This window comes from Bos mutus, chromosome 20 (assembly GCF_027580195.1).
Source record: "Bos mutus isolate GX-2022 chromosome 20, NWIPB_WYAK_1.1, whole genome shotgun sequence".
NCBI classification, from domain to species: Eukaryota; Metazoa; Chordata; class Mammalia; order Artiodactyla; family Bovidae; genus Bos; species Bos mutus.
This window is the reverse complement of record NC_091636.1, coordinates 65573903-65587956: the sequence shown is the minus strand read 5'-3', so window position 1 is coordinate 65587956 and position 14054 is coordinate 65573903. Positions and strand designations below refer to the sequence as shown.

The 14054-nt window shown below is 45.6% G+C and overlaps 1 protein-coding gene and 1 non-coding gene across 2 annotated transcripts in view; both read left to right on the top strand.

The window, feature by feature from the left end:
* The window catches only part of ADCY2 (adenylate cyclase 2), a 456623-nt gene that overhangs the window by 61598 nt on the left and 380971 nt on the right, over positions 1-14054 (top strand). The window lies entirely within an intron of this gene.
* On the top strand, positions 6897-6967 carry TRNAG-GCC (transfer RNA glycine (anticodon GCC)). The gene has a single exon. It is a non-coding gene; the product is annotated as a tRNA-Gly (tRNA).

Sequence of the window (14054 nt, the reverse complement as noted above, 5' to 3'; positions counted from 1 at the left end):
GTATCCTTGGACTTCCCTGTGGCTCAGCTGTTAAGGAATCCACCCACAATGCAGGAGACCTGGGTTTGATCCCTGGGTTGGGAAGATTCCCCTGGAGAAGGGAAAGGCTACCCATTGCAGTATTCTGGCCTGGAGAATTCCATGGACTGTATAGTCCACGGGGTCACAAGGAGTTGGACACGACTGAGCGACTTTCACTTTCACGGTACATACATTTATACCCACCCCATGGCACCGGGTGGTTTTTCTCCACTGTATGACTGCCCAGTTCCTTTGTGGTCCTATCATCACATTCTTTCCAGCACTGGGCCTCAGTTTTGCAAGGATTTATTCACAGAGTTGGACATGACTGAAGCGACTTAGCAGCAGCAGCAGCAGCATTCAATATCCACAGCTTTGTGATGAAGACAGTGAAGAGAGCAATCCTTCCATGTTGCGTATGCTGGGGTGAGCCCCATTCTGGGTGGCTTTGCCCTTTGAACTGGTTATGACCAAGCCTCCCACTTTGCTGTTGAGGGAAGTATGACCCAAAGAAGTTGTGTAATGTTCCCAAGGACACAGAGACCTTTGTTGGTGGGATCTATATATAGACCTGGAGCTGTAACAGGGTCCATTCCAGAGCTCAGGCATTGCAACTTGAAGCCGTCCTGACACCCCATCCATCATTGAATGACGTGGGAGCACAGGCAGATAGACGCACAGAAATGAGACGTGGCCTGGGAAAGGAGTGAGCTGTGTCTGTTTCATTTAGCATAGTAGATAAAGGAACATTCTTTACCTGACTGTCTCCCCCACAAAGAAATCCAAAGGAGGAAGGAATTGTATGAGGTTGTGGGACTAAGACTGTTTCAAGGAGACGGTGCTTCCAAGGCAGGACAGGGTCACAAGAAGGAAGGGCACGTGGTGGAGGAAGTAACAGCAGTGGCAAAGCTACGAAGAAGAGCAGCCTTAGTGAGCATGAGGCAGGGTCCTGAATTCTTTGGTTTGACTTATATTTTGGTGTCCTAGAGGACATCAAAAATAATTTGAATTTCTTTGAGTAGATACGGAAAAGCCTTTGGAAATTTGGGGTAGAAAAATGACAGTTGTTTAGAGTATTTTTTAGGAGGTTTATACCCTGGAGGAGGAAATGGCAAACCGTGCCAATATTCTTGCCTGGAGAATTCCATGGACAGAGGAGCCTGGCAGGCTTGCAGTTCGTGGGGTCACAGAATCAGACATGACTGAGCAACTAACACTTAGGAAATTTATTCTATAACCTGTCCCCTGATTTTATTTTTCTGTATGCTACTGATTAATATCTGAAAACACCCTATGCACTTTTTTTTTTCCTGGTCTGTCTTCCCCACTATGTAATGTAAGCTATTTGAGGGCTGAGGCTGGATCCCAGCAGAGATGCAACTTCCTTTGTTCTTTAGAACTTTCTCTCTGGGAGCCATGAGCTGTTGTGTCAATGGTCTGACTGGCCTGAGACCACCCTACTGAAGGGCCACGTGTAGGCAGTCTGGTCTACGGTCCCTCCTTCCTGCCAACCCTGTCAGGTGTCAAATATGCGAGAAGCTGGCTTGGACCCTCTGTACCCATCCAATATCCATTTGAGTGTTGTCACCTGACGTCCAGCCATGCCGCATGGAGCAAAAGAACCTGCCAGCTGATCCCTGCCCAAATTCCTCACCCATAAAACTGAGCTGAAAGATGACACTGCTGTTTGGAATTCAGGGCTGAATTCCAGCAGTGGTGGTTAAGCAGCAGTAGTAACTGGAACAGGTCAGGTCAGCTCCCTTCAGCAGGGAGAAGGCTGGGAGTTGGGGAGAGGGGCCGGCTGTCCCACCGGATGTGACATCATTGAAGTCTCTGGTTGTACATTTCCATCTCAGTGCTGACAGTACATGGTATGAAGCGGACTTGTTGAGCGTGAGTTGGTGGAATGTTGAGTTGACAACACCAATTAGAGCTAACATCCTGGACCTCCCTTCTGTCCCAGAAATACCCCCAAATCGAATCTCTACTTTTTCTTCCAGAAGGTACCTTCCTTTGGAGAGCTTTCATCTTACACAGTGTCACTCAGGCAAGGACAATGGCCTGTCCTTCCTCTTGGGTCTTTGCCCCCACAGGTCGCATGGATGCTTCTTCAAGTCCAGTAAGCTCCATGTGAGATCAGAGTCAGAATCCGACTACTTTCTTGTCCAAAGAAAGTCACCTTCTCTGGGCTGTCAGCTTCCCTTTTTCTGGCTGTTTCCCTGTCTAACCGTCAGTGCATAGCCAGTCCAGGGTAGAGGTGCTGCAGATATGGTCAAAACTATATGTAGGAAAAAGTCAATGAGACACCTGTGGTTATTCGTATGGAATCTACACTGGTTCTTTCTTTATTAATGTATTTTTCTCTTTTTTGAGGAGCATCTTACATGAGCAAAGTGCATGAATGTTAGGATGACAGTTTAACAGCTTAATGAAATTTTACAGATGTGTGGATGTAGATCGATATGGAATATACCAATTCTAAATCATTTTAGAAAAGTCCTCGTCCTCTTAGCTTGAAACCTGTGTGATGGACTTGGCTAACTTCGGAGAGCCGTTGGGTGGGACAGACGGCCCCTCTCCCAAGGACTTTCCTTGAAGAGAGGGTGTTACGTCTACATCTTTTGTGCCTCATGTTTATTGTACCTCATTGGAGAAGATCCTAGCAAATAAAAATCTATTTTATAGACTTGTGAATCACCCCAGCTAAATGAGAGCCTGCCTTTTTAAAAATAGCCTTTCCTCCTGTGAGAACTAGAACCCTTATTATGTACAATGAATAAAGGAAAACCTTTTGAGATGAAATTCTTCATTCTTAGTTCATTATTAGAAATATTTTATAGGTGAGTATCTGTGACTACGTTATTCACTTCACCCTGATTTTATTTTACTTTTTGAGTAAAGTCATCAAGATATACCTCCAGGTTTTCCTTCAGATGTAACCTCAGGCAGTGACCAATACAAGATTGTTTTAATTTTTATTTTAGTATAGTCCTAGACTTGTTTGTGCTTAACAACTAATATCCTTTTTTTTTTTAATCAGAGTATTGTTGCTGTTTAATGTAGTGTTAATTTCTGCTATACAGCAACTGAATCAGCTGTACATTTACATATATCCTCTCTTCCTTGGATTTCCTTTCCATTTAGGTCACCACAGAGCATTGAGTAGAGTTCTCTGCAGTACACAATAGGTTCTCCTTAGTTTTATACATAGGATTTGCTGTGTTTAGTCACTCAGTCGTGTCTGACTTTTTGTGACCCCATGGACTGTAGCCCACCAGCCTCTCTGTCCATGGGGATTCTCAAGGCAAGCATACTGGAGTGGGTTTCCAGGCCCCCGTCCAGGGGATCTTCCCAACCCAGGGATCAAACCAGCGAACGTCTCCCACATTGCAGGTGGATTCTTTACCTTCTGAGTCACCAGGGAAGCCCAAGAATACTGGGGTGGGTAGGCTATCCTTTCTCCAGGGGATCTTCCTCACCCAGGAATTGAACTGGAGTCTCCTGGCACTGCAGGTGGGTTCTTTACCAGCTGAGCTCCCAGGGAAGCCCTATACAGAGTATACATAGTATCAACAGTGCATATATGCCAATCCCAATCTTCCAGTTCATCCCACACCCGCTTGCCCCGTTTGGTGTCCATATGTTTGTCCTCTTCATCTGTGTCTCTATTTCTGCTTCGCAGATAAGCTCACCTGCACCATCTTTCTAGATTCCGCACAGATCTGTTACCCTGCTAGATTTGCTTTTCTCTTTCTGACTTACTCCACTCTGCATGACAGTCTCCAGGTCCATCCAGACAGCTAGTGTCGATGGAGCATTTCCTACACGCCACCCAGCATCCTGAACCCCTTACATATGGTAGCTGTTCATTCAGTGCCACGGTTCTATTGAGAAGGGTGAGGCCCTCATCATCAAGGTCTTACAGGTGACACATTACAGCTGACACTGAGGCGTGCTGCGTTGAATGACTTCTGAGGTCATCCAGCCGGTGTGTAACAGAGCCTGTGTTTCAGCCCTGGCCTGCGGGTGACTGTGCCCCTCCCCACTGTGCCCTATGACCTCTGGATGCCCAGGGGAAGCACCAAAGTTGGAGAAAGCCACTGACTGGCTGCTAGAGCCCATCAGTTAAGGAGGCTGATGGAGTTTCTCTTAATTGTGTTTCCTTGAGAAAGATGTACATGATAGACGACATCATTTGGGGTTCAATTGGGGCCACCCATGTTTCTGGAACAGGAAGTAATAATGACAGGTCCAGCCAGCTGAGCATCTTGACTGCCTGGTTCCCACAGCCATCTGTGGGGCAGGCACTGGTTTGGATGTGAGTGAGGACCCTTGGGCAGAGAGAGCTTCAGTTGTCTGTAGGCCACTAGTTAGGGTAGAACTAGGCTGCTAACCCAAATACTGGCTTTGACCTTGTTGTTTTAACCACTGAGCCATGTTACCCCTCAAAAGAGGACAAAACAGCAACACACAGGTTTGTAAGTTCCAGAGAAGGAGAACTCTTGGGTCCAAATAACCCCTGAGGGGTCAGCCAACCTGTATTTTGTCTTAGTTCCCTCTTCTCCACATGTGGTCAGTCACCCTCCCTGCCTCACGATTTGCACCTGAGAAGCTCTGCATGTCCAGGACACTTCTGCTGTCACCCACATCGTCATTTGCCATGGAGAAGGGTCATCGCGTCGCCATGACTGTCAAAGCCATCTTGTGTGCACGTGAAGCATCTGCTAATTTGCCTTCAAAACACTGGTGATATGAGTTTTTTTGCAGCCTTGAATCTTCAGATTTCTGCTCTCAGGAAAGAATTCTGTGATTCGACAATGTTTCCTAAAAATTGAGTTTTGTTTCCACTGGGAAATAAAAAAAATCATTTAGGGGGTCTTTCTAACAAAAGTATGTTGCATTTCCAAAAGAACAGTTTTATTTTTATATCCCATTAAATTAAAAACTCCTTTAGACAATTGTGCATCTTTCTCTGTAATCACTCAGAAAGCTTATGGTTAAATAAATCATTACATTTCAGTTTTTTACGCCTTCTTTATAAATTCACCCCATTACCGTTACGTAATGTCTTTCTTTATTCTTGGTAATATTCCTTATTCTGAAGTTTATTCCAAAGTATTCTTTGCCTGATAAAATATAGCCACTGTAGCTTATTTCAGCTAGAGTCATATGGTATATCTTTTTCCTTTTTTTCTTTTAGTCTATCTTCGTCTTTATGTTTAAATTGGGCTTCTTATAGACAGAACATGTTAGGTATTACTTTTTTATCTGAGATGCCCATGTCTGTCTTTTAATTGGTGTGTTTATGTGTTTATCTTTGATGTGATTATAGATAAGGTTGGATTAAGGTCTACTGTTTTGTTAGCCATTTTCTATTTGTTCCATCTGTTCTTTTGTAATTTTAAATCTATCTGTCTGCTTTTTGCTGGAGTACTTTTTATGCTTCTGTTTTTCTCTCTGACATTGGCTTATTACTTATGCCTCTTAAATATTTTACTGGACACCCTTAATACAGTCAACTTTCAAATAATATTATTTGACTTCACAAGTTGTGTGAAAGTCCCTCAGTCATATCTGACTCTTTGCGACCCCATGGACTATGCAGTCCACAGAATTCTCCAGGCCAGAACACTGGAGTGGGTAGCCTTTCCCTTCTCCAGGGCATCTTCCCAACCCAAGGATCAAACCCAGGTCTCCCACATTGCAGGCGGATTGCTTACCAGCTGGCCACAAGGGAAGCCCAAGAATACTGGAGTGGATAGCCTATCCTTTCTCCCGGGGATCTTCCCAACCCAGGAATAGAATTGGTCTCTCCTGTTCTGCAGGCAGATTCTTTACCAACTGACCTATGTGGGAAGCCCCACAAGTTGTGAGGGTACCTGTAACTGTATAACTCGCTCCCATTTTTTGTGCTATCACTTTATCTTATTTTTCCATATGTTTCAAAGGCACAGTTTATCCTTGATAAAATAAATTGTATTTTAGAGTGATTTTTAACAAAGGAAAATTATTTTACATCTAGCATCATTTTCATCATTCCTGGAGATTTTCATTTGTTTGTGTAAACCCCAAATTTCTATAGTATAGCCCTGCTATAATGAATCCTCTAAGTTCTCATTTGTCTGAAGAAAAACTGTCTTCATTTTTTCCTCATTTTGAGAGACATTTTTTCTGGATATATTAATAATTGCTGGTTTGCCTTTTTTGTTCCTGTGGATAATTTGAAGATGACAACCTATTGTTTTTTATCTTGCATAGTTTCTAATGAAGAGTTGGTTGTAATTCTTCAGTCTACTCCTCTTTATGTGATGTTTTCACTTTGCCTGAATGCTTTCAGGATTATATCTTTGTTTTTAGATTTCAGCAGTTTGAAAATAATGTGTCTGGATTTTTTTTTTTTTTTTTGCAGCCATCCTGAGGTCCTTGGATCTGTTGTTTGGTATATTTCATTATCTCTGAAAACATTCTCATCTGAGGTTTCTTCTGTGCCCATCTTCTCTCTGAGGATTCTGCTCACATGTATTTTAGAGGCTGTTTGCTGTTATTCCACTCCTGAAATAGCATATATAATATATATGTGTATATTATATGTAATATAGTAATATAATGATGTTGGGGTGCACTTTTCTTTTTTTTTTGCCTCTCTTTTTGTTCACTTTTGGTTCATTTCTATCAAACCAGGTTCAACTTTACAGATTGCTGCCTAATCTTTGCTGATTCTGCTGATGAATCTGTCTTCCTTCATCTGAGCTTTCATATTTTTATTTCTAGCATTTCCATTTTCTTCTTCCTTAAGAAATTCTCTACATGCCATGCATGTTGTTTACTTTCTCCACTGGAGTACTTAATGTATTAGTTACGCGTATTTTGGGGCTTCCCTGGTGGCTCAGTGATAAAGCATCTGCCTGCCATGCAGGAGACCCAGATTCGATCCCTGGATAGGGAAGATCCCCTGCAGAAGGAAATGGCAACCCACTCCAGTATTGCCTGGACAGTATCATGGACAGAGAAGCTTGGTGGGGAGTGGTCCATCAGGTCGTAAAGAGTCAGACAAGACTGCGTGATTGAGCATAAGCACAGATGTTTTTCAGTTCCCTTTCTGGGTCATCTGTGTATCTGGATTTCTAGTTTGCTTTGTATCTTGGTGCATTTTCTCTTGCATTTTGTTTGTATAGCTCTACTTTTTGATTGAATGATGAACTTTATAAGTAGAGACTGAGATAGAATTTATGCTTAGAGATGGGCATGCCTCTCCTTCAGCACGACCAACAGGGTGGACGGTTGAGTTGGGCTTGTCAGGAGCTGTGCGGGTTTTGGTTTTGTCTTGCAGTTTCACTACATACCACTGATTTCTAGATCTTGACCTTGACCTTGACCTTAGTGTGTGTTCTGATTTTTTTTCCCCAATGTTCTTGCTCCATCCTCAGCTTTGTATCTTTCCCTCGTGCCCTGTCTCCCAGAGAGGGTCTCTCTTTCCCTTTCTGCATCTCCCCAAGTGGTGTCCTTGTCTTACTTATTACTCGGTCTTACACACCTGATAATGGGGATCAGAAGATGGAGTTCTCTGCTGCGTCAGGATTAGGTGAGCTCTGCGTCCGTGGCTATCAGGGATGGGGTTTCTCAGTGGTCCTGTGCCTCCCCAGCGTGAGGACAGTTCTTCCCATCTGGACTCAGATGGTTGCTTGCCCCACCTCCCAGGGATACAGGACCTTTCTTAAAAACCATATGCACTCTCCTCCCGGTGCAGTGGATCTCCCTTGTGCTCTGAGGATGGCACGGTTTGCTGCCTTTTCTCAGAAGCTCGAGACTTTGGATCTCAGGGGGAGGAGGGCTGGGCTGGGCTTTGTGCCCTTTTCTGCAGTGAGGGCCATTCTCTTCTTCTAAGCATGGACCTTCAAAGGATGCTTCTCCCAGCCTTCCACCTTGTGCTTTTGTCTTTTCCAGGAGCACTTGGTGGAGGCCTGTGGAGAAGAGCCTGGGAAGGGGTAGACGCTCTCCTTGTATCTCAGCTCCCGGGGTCTGTCTTCTCACCCAGCCTCAGCAGTTACGCAGAGTCACAGCTCCCAGCTCCCTGCCTGCGGGGTCTGTCTTCTCACCCAGCCTCAGCAGTTACGCAGAGTCACAGCTCCCAGCTCCCTGCCTGCGGGGTCTGTCTTCTCACCCAGCCTCAGCAGTTACGCAGAGTCACAGCTCCCAGCTCCCTGCCTGCGGGTCTGTCTTCTCACCCAGCCTCAGCAGTTACGCAGAGTCACAGCCCCAGCTCCCTGCCTGCGGGGTCTGTCTTCTCACCCAGCCTCAGCAGTTACGCAGAGTCACAGCCCCAGCTCCCTGCCTGCGGGGTCTGTCTTCTCACCCAGCCTCAGCAGTTACGCAGAGTCACAGCCCCAGCTCCCTGCCTGCGGGGTCTGTCTTCTCACCCAGCCTCAGCAGTTACGCAGAGTCACAGCCCCCAGCTCCCTGCCTGCCCTTCTCACCCAGCCTCAGCAGTTACGCAGAGTCACAGGTCTGCTCCCTGCCTCACTGTCTTCACCCAGCCTCAGCAGTTACGCAGAGTCACAGCCCCAGCTCCCTGCCTGCGGGGTCTGTCTTCTCACCCAGCCTCAGCAGTTACGCAGAGTCACAGCCCCCAGCTCCCTGCCTGCGGGGTCTGTCTTCTCACCCAGCCTCAGCAGTTACGCAGAGTCACAGCCCCAGCTCCCTGCCTGCGGGGTCTGTCTTCTCACCCAGCCTCAGCAGTTACGCAGAGTCACAGCCCCCAGCTCCCTGCCTGCGGGGTCTGTCTTCTCACCCAGCCTCAGCAGTTACGCAGAGTCACAGCCCCAGCTCCCTGCCTGCCTGGGCGGGAGTCCTCTCTTCCATTTGTTCGTCTGCAGTGGAGGCGGGGCTCCCGTCCATGCACATGAAATAAATCATGAAGCGAAAGAAAACTGACAGCTCTCGCTGTGGAGGAGAAACCGGGTGCTGTAATAGGAATCCTCTCTGGGGGACAGGGAGCCACAGACAAGTGTCTGATTTGGAGGAGTAGGTAGTGGGTGGTAGTCTCCTTGAAGAAATAAAACGGGAGCTGTAACCCAAAGGCTGAAAATAAGCCAGACTTACTAAGAGTTGTGGTTGTGGCCATTTTGAGGGGCAGGGATTTGGGGAAAACTTTCTAGACAGAGAAAATGTCAAAGGAACCTGAGATGGGGGCTGCTACCGAAACTGACAGGTGGCACTGAACCCGGAAGGGGAGCCTCCTGAGTGAGGTGGGAGACGCAGAGAGAGCCCGATCCTGCAGGCTGCCAGTGAAAGAAGCTTGGCTCATGCTCCAAGGGCCCTGGGAAGTGGCTGGTGCACTGTGGAGTGTAGTGTATCAGCCAAGGTCCTAGCAGGAAACAGATGACATACTCAGATGGGGAACTGAGAGGCACGTAAGGAAACTGGGCTTTACAAGGTCAAGACAAGTTGCAAAGAAGCCGAGCTGGCATGGTGAAGCCCCAGAGCTTTCCGGCGCAGCCAGGAGCTGTTACCACTGAGCCTAAAGTGAAAAGGAGGGTTTGATAGCCATGAACTTGGGGAAGATGGGTTCCCAGGAGTCTCCTCAGGTGCCAATGCCTTTCCTGGAGTGATGCTGGCTCATAGTGATTCAGTAGGGAAAGTCCTCCCAGCTCGTGCTCGAGTATCCAACTGGTAAACCCCAGTGGAACCCCAAATGAAACAGAGCCCTTTAGCCTAGTTCTCAGAGATCAGCCTCTCAGGCACAGGGCAGAGTGGAGGTCACAGAATGGAAGAGGAAACAAAGTCTGTAGCACTTCTTCTGGGAGGAAGAGGACCTGAATTCCCCTTTGGAGAGGTCAGTCCACCTGCGGTGCAGACAGTGGACAGAAGATGCGAACATGGTGATGAGCGACTGGTGCATCAGAGGCTCCTCCTGGCACTCAGGAATGATCCAGAAGATGCAGTTGTGGCGATGTGGGTGCACAAGGGGCTCCTCCTGGCTCTTGGGAGTGATCATGGATAAGTGGGATGGACACGAGATGCATTTTGAACCTAGAACAGGCAGAGCTCGTTGGGTAAGATTTGACGGGGGAGGCAAGGTCAGGGATAACTCACAGGTTTTTGTAACAGGATGAAACCAGCATCTTTTTGGAAATGGAGAGTGCTTTCCAGAACCATGTCAGACTGAGGAATCGAGACTGATGGTTTGGAGGTAGTGTGGGTCTGTCAAGAGGAGATGTCAAGTGAGAAGTCATATGTCTTCTTCTAAGATATGCATTCTCCTCGTTGAAAAAGTCTTCAGATATATAAATAATGCATCTAATGAGAACATGTTTTTGAAGTTCACTGTCTTTATTTTTTATAACCCAGTAGTAACGTCAGATGGCATCACTGACTCGATGGATATGGGTTTGGGTGAACTCCTGGAATTGGTGATGGATAGGGAGGCCTGGTGTGCTGCGGTTCATGGGGTCGCAAAGGGTCTGACACGACTGAGCGACTGAACTGAACTGAACTGAGTAACGTCAGAGAGGAATAGACAGACCACGGAGCAGCATGAAAAGATTTCCAAATCGTATACCTGATAAGGGATTAATATCCAAGATATACCAAGAACTCCTACAGTTCAATAGCAGAAGAAAAAAAATCAGTTTAAAAATAAGTAGAGGGTTTGAGTAGGCGTTTTCCCAAAGACATGCAGTTTTCCAACAGGTACATTAAAAGGTGTTCAGCATCGGTAATCACCAGGGAAACACACATCAAAAGCACAGTGAGGTGTTACCTCACGGCGGTCAGAACGGCTGTTACCAAAAACACCAGCGATAAGAGGATGTGGAGAAGGATGTGGAGAAGAGAGGGTGTGCGCCGTCGGTGGGAATGTAAGTTGCTGCAGCCGCTATGGGAAACAGGATGGTGGATTCTCAAAATATTAAAAATAGAGCTACCATATGATCCAGCAATCCTGCTTCTGGGTATTTATCCAAAGGAAATGAAATTGGGATCTCAATGAGACATCTGTACTCTCATATCCGTTGTAACATTATTCACTGCAGCCAAGATATGGAAGTGACCTAAATGTCTGACTATGGATGAATGGATAAAGAAGATATGGTTTGTCTAATGGTATATTATCACCATAAGTCACGAATAAGAAGCAAGTACTGCCGTTCATGACAATGTAGCTGGGTCTTCAGGGCATTATGCTAAGTGAAATAAGTCAGACATGTGGAATTTTAAAAAATTCCAACTCATAGAAACAGTAGAGTTATGGTTGGGGAGAAGGAAGTGGAGAGAAGTTGGCCAAAGGTTCCAGACTCCCAGTTATAAGATGAGTAAGTTCTGGGGGCCTAATGTACAGCATGGTGACTGTAATTAACAATCATGGAGAGTTGCTAAAAGAGTAGGGCCTAAATGACCTCATCCCCCCAAAAAAATGGTAATTTTGTGAGTGATGGAGATATTAGCTAATACTATGGTAGTCATCATTTTACAAATATAAGTGTATTATTAGATAAGTACATTGTATACCTTACATTTGTGCAATGCTGTATGTCAGTTACGTCTCAGTAAAGCTAGGAAAAAATGTTTTTCTTTTCTCAGATACTTGTGGTCTTCGTTATCAGATTAAAAAATTAAAAAAAAATGCTTCTTAAAAACCATAGAATTTTAGCTCTGTGAATATTTTTCCTGATTCAGTTTATGTGGTAAAGCCTGTTCTACATTTAACAGGGGAGATCTGGTTGGGGATAAAAATGTATAAATGTTTGGCCAGAAGAACTGGTATGCTGCCAAGCCATATGGATGCCTTCCATCTAGACGGTGGGGGGAGGAGCAGAGAGTGAATGGTGAGAAACAGAGGGGCAGTGCCAGGGAGGGGCAGAGGGCCAGGATGCACAAACGGGCAACAGGGTCAGAGGCTCCTGAGGCACCCTGGATGCCCACGTGCATGCCAAATTGCTTCAGTCGTGTCTGACTCTGTGCGACCCTATGGACGGTAGCCCACCAGGCTCCTCTGTCCGTGGGGTTCTCCAGGCAAGAATACTGGAGTGGGTTGCCGTTCCCTTCTCCAGGGGATCTTTGCGACCCAGGGATTGAACCCGTGTCTCTTACGTCTCCTGCATTGGCAGACGGGTTCTTTACCACTCGTGCCACCTGGATGAGCAGGATGAAAATTTCATCCTATTTTGTTTCCCGAAAGCCAGGACTGGACCCTTTTCCTTGGGTGCCAGCAGGAACTTTCAGCCTAAAGTTGCCCGTCTGCTGGTGGACTGAGTGACACAAGACCGCCCAGACTCCCAGCAGATCTTTCCCAGCGCTGGCTCTCTGGCTTGCCGGGTTCAGATAAGGAGTTTACCAAATGGCCATCCAATAGGCCATCTTTAGAAAGCTCTCATTCCAAAATTCTATACCAATAAATCTCTTTCTTCCAGAATTTTAGAAATTTGCTTAGCTCACATGGATCTCCTAAGTAGAAGTCAGTGTCTTGCCCTCTAATAGGTAAACAATGTGTCCGATGAGAACTGTTTCTGAAGTTCACTGTCTTTCCTTCTTTCTGAGCCAGCAGTAGTGTCCCAGAGCAGGAGATAGGCTGTAGAGCAACATGACAAGAAACGTCACATCTGCCTTTGTTTGGCCCCTGGAGGACGTCTGTGAGTCCAGGAAATTGAAAAGTACTTCTTGGAAACCATCAAACTTCATCTCTGCAGATAGTTTCTGCCAACTTGAATCGTGTGTCTCATTGAACGTCACCTCTCCCATTCTTGTGTTTATCCTCCCTTCCCTCTGAGTCTCCTCTGGTAGAATAGTGAGTAACAGAAGCGATAGGATCTTTTCACAGCCAAGACTTGGTGTTTCCTCTACAGAAGACCCCATGAAAAGATGCACGTCAACTCCAGAGGCATTGGGCATTGAATTAAAAGAAAAATATATAGGAAAGTGATTTGATCTCTTTAACCCCAGCCTGAGGTCTTGCATGACTTCACCATGTGCATCAACTATTGTCTGCAGGATTCTGTAACTGTCAATTTTAAGGAAATAAATATACAGAGCGGTACATTTATTTATATTCTACTTGCCACATTTTTGACGTTGAGTCGGAATAAGCTGGATTGAGAGGCTCGTTTTTGTGGTTCTCTGTCAATTACACCATGAGGATGGCAGGTCTGTTGCCCATTGCATAGCTATCACCTTTGCATCACTTTTGTGTTGGAGACGGCACAGCCTGCTTCTAAAGCAATGTTGTCTTCTCTTTATAGAGTACTGCTAAAGGTCTACTCTCATCTGACTTCAGTTTATAGGAATTTCTGTGTTTTATACAGAATACTTTTGCCTAAAGCAGGCTTTGCAGCCTATTCAGAGCTGTGGACACAGTCTGCAAACCAGAAACCCACCTCTGTGTGAAATTCACTGACCTGGCCAGGGACTAAATCCTTCATCATCACTGCCTTAACATGCAGGGATTTAAATAAACTACCAAAAATGCATTGTTACACCCATTGTATACATGTACTTTGGCAGAGAGCAGTTTACTATTTGTGAATGGACACAGCTGATAACTTAAGGGCATGTCGTTAAAACTCAGTGTTTTACTCTGTATGGTGCCTGGGAGATTAGAGATACCCAGAAATAATTTAATGACTGATGGATGAAGGAATATAAAATGTTGGCTCATGTCAGTGATGGTGGCGTGGTGTTTCTGTATGTGTTTGCTTTATCAGTACAGGAAGTCCCGTACGTATGAACCTCCAAGTTGTGAACTTTTGCAGATGTAAACATGCATTTGCATGCCCAGTCGCATTGTTAGTTCACGCATCTGGCTTACATTGTCACTTTTGTGCATCCTCTTCAAATAGTTGTGCTTTTGTGTACTGTGCAGTGCTATACAGTGCTGTATACACTGCACAATGGTACAGTGTCTTTATTTCTTGACTGTTCACTCAATGCCAGCCCCTGTATGCCAGCTGTCGTACTATACTACTGAACTTTTCAAGATAATGTCCTGTAAGATTAAAAAAAAAAAGTTGGCTTAAAGCTCAACATTCAGAAAACTAAGATCA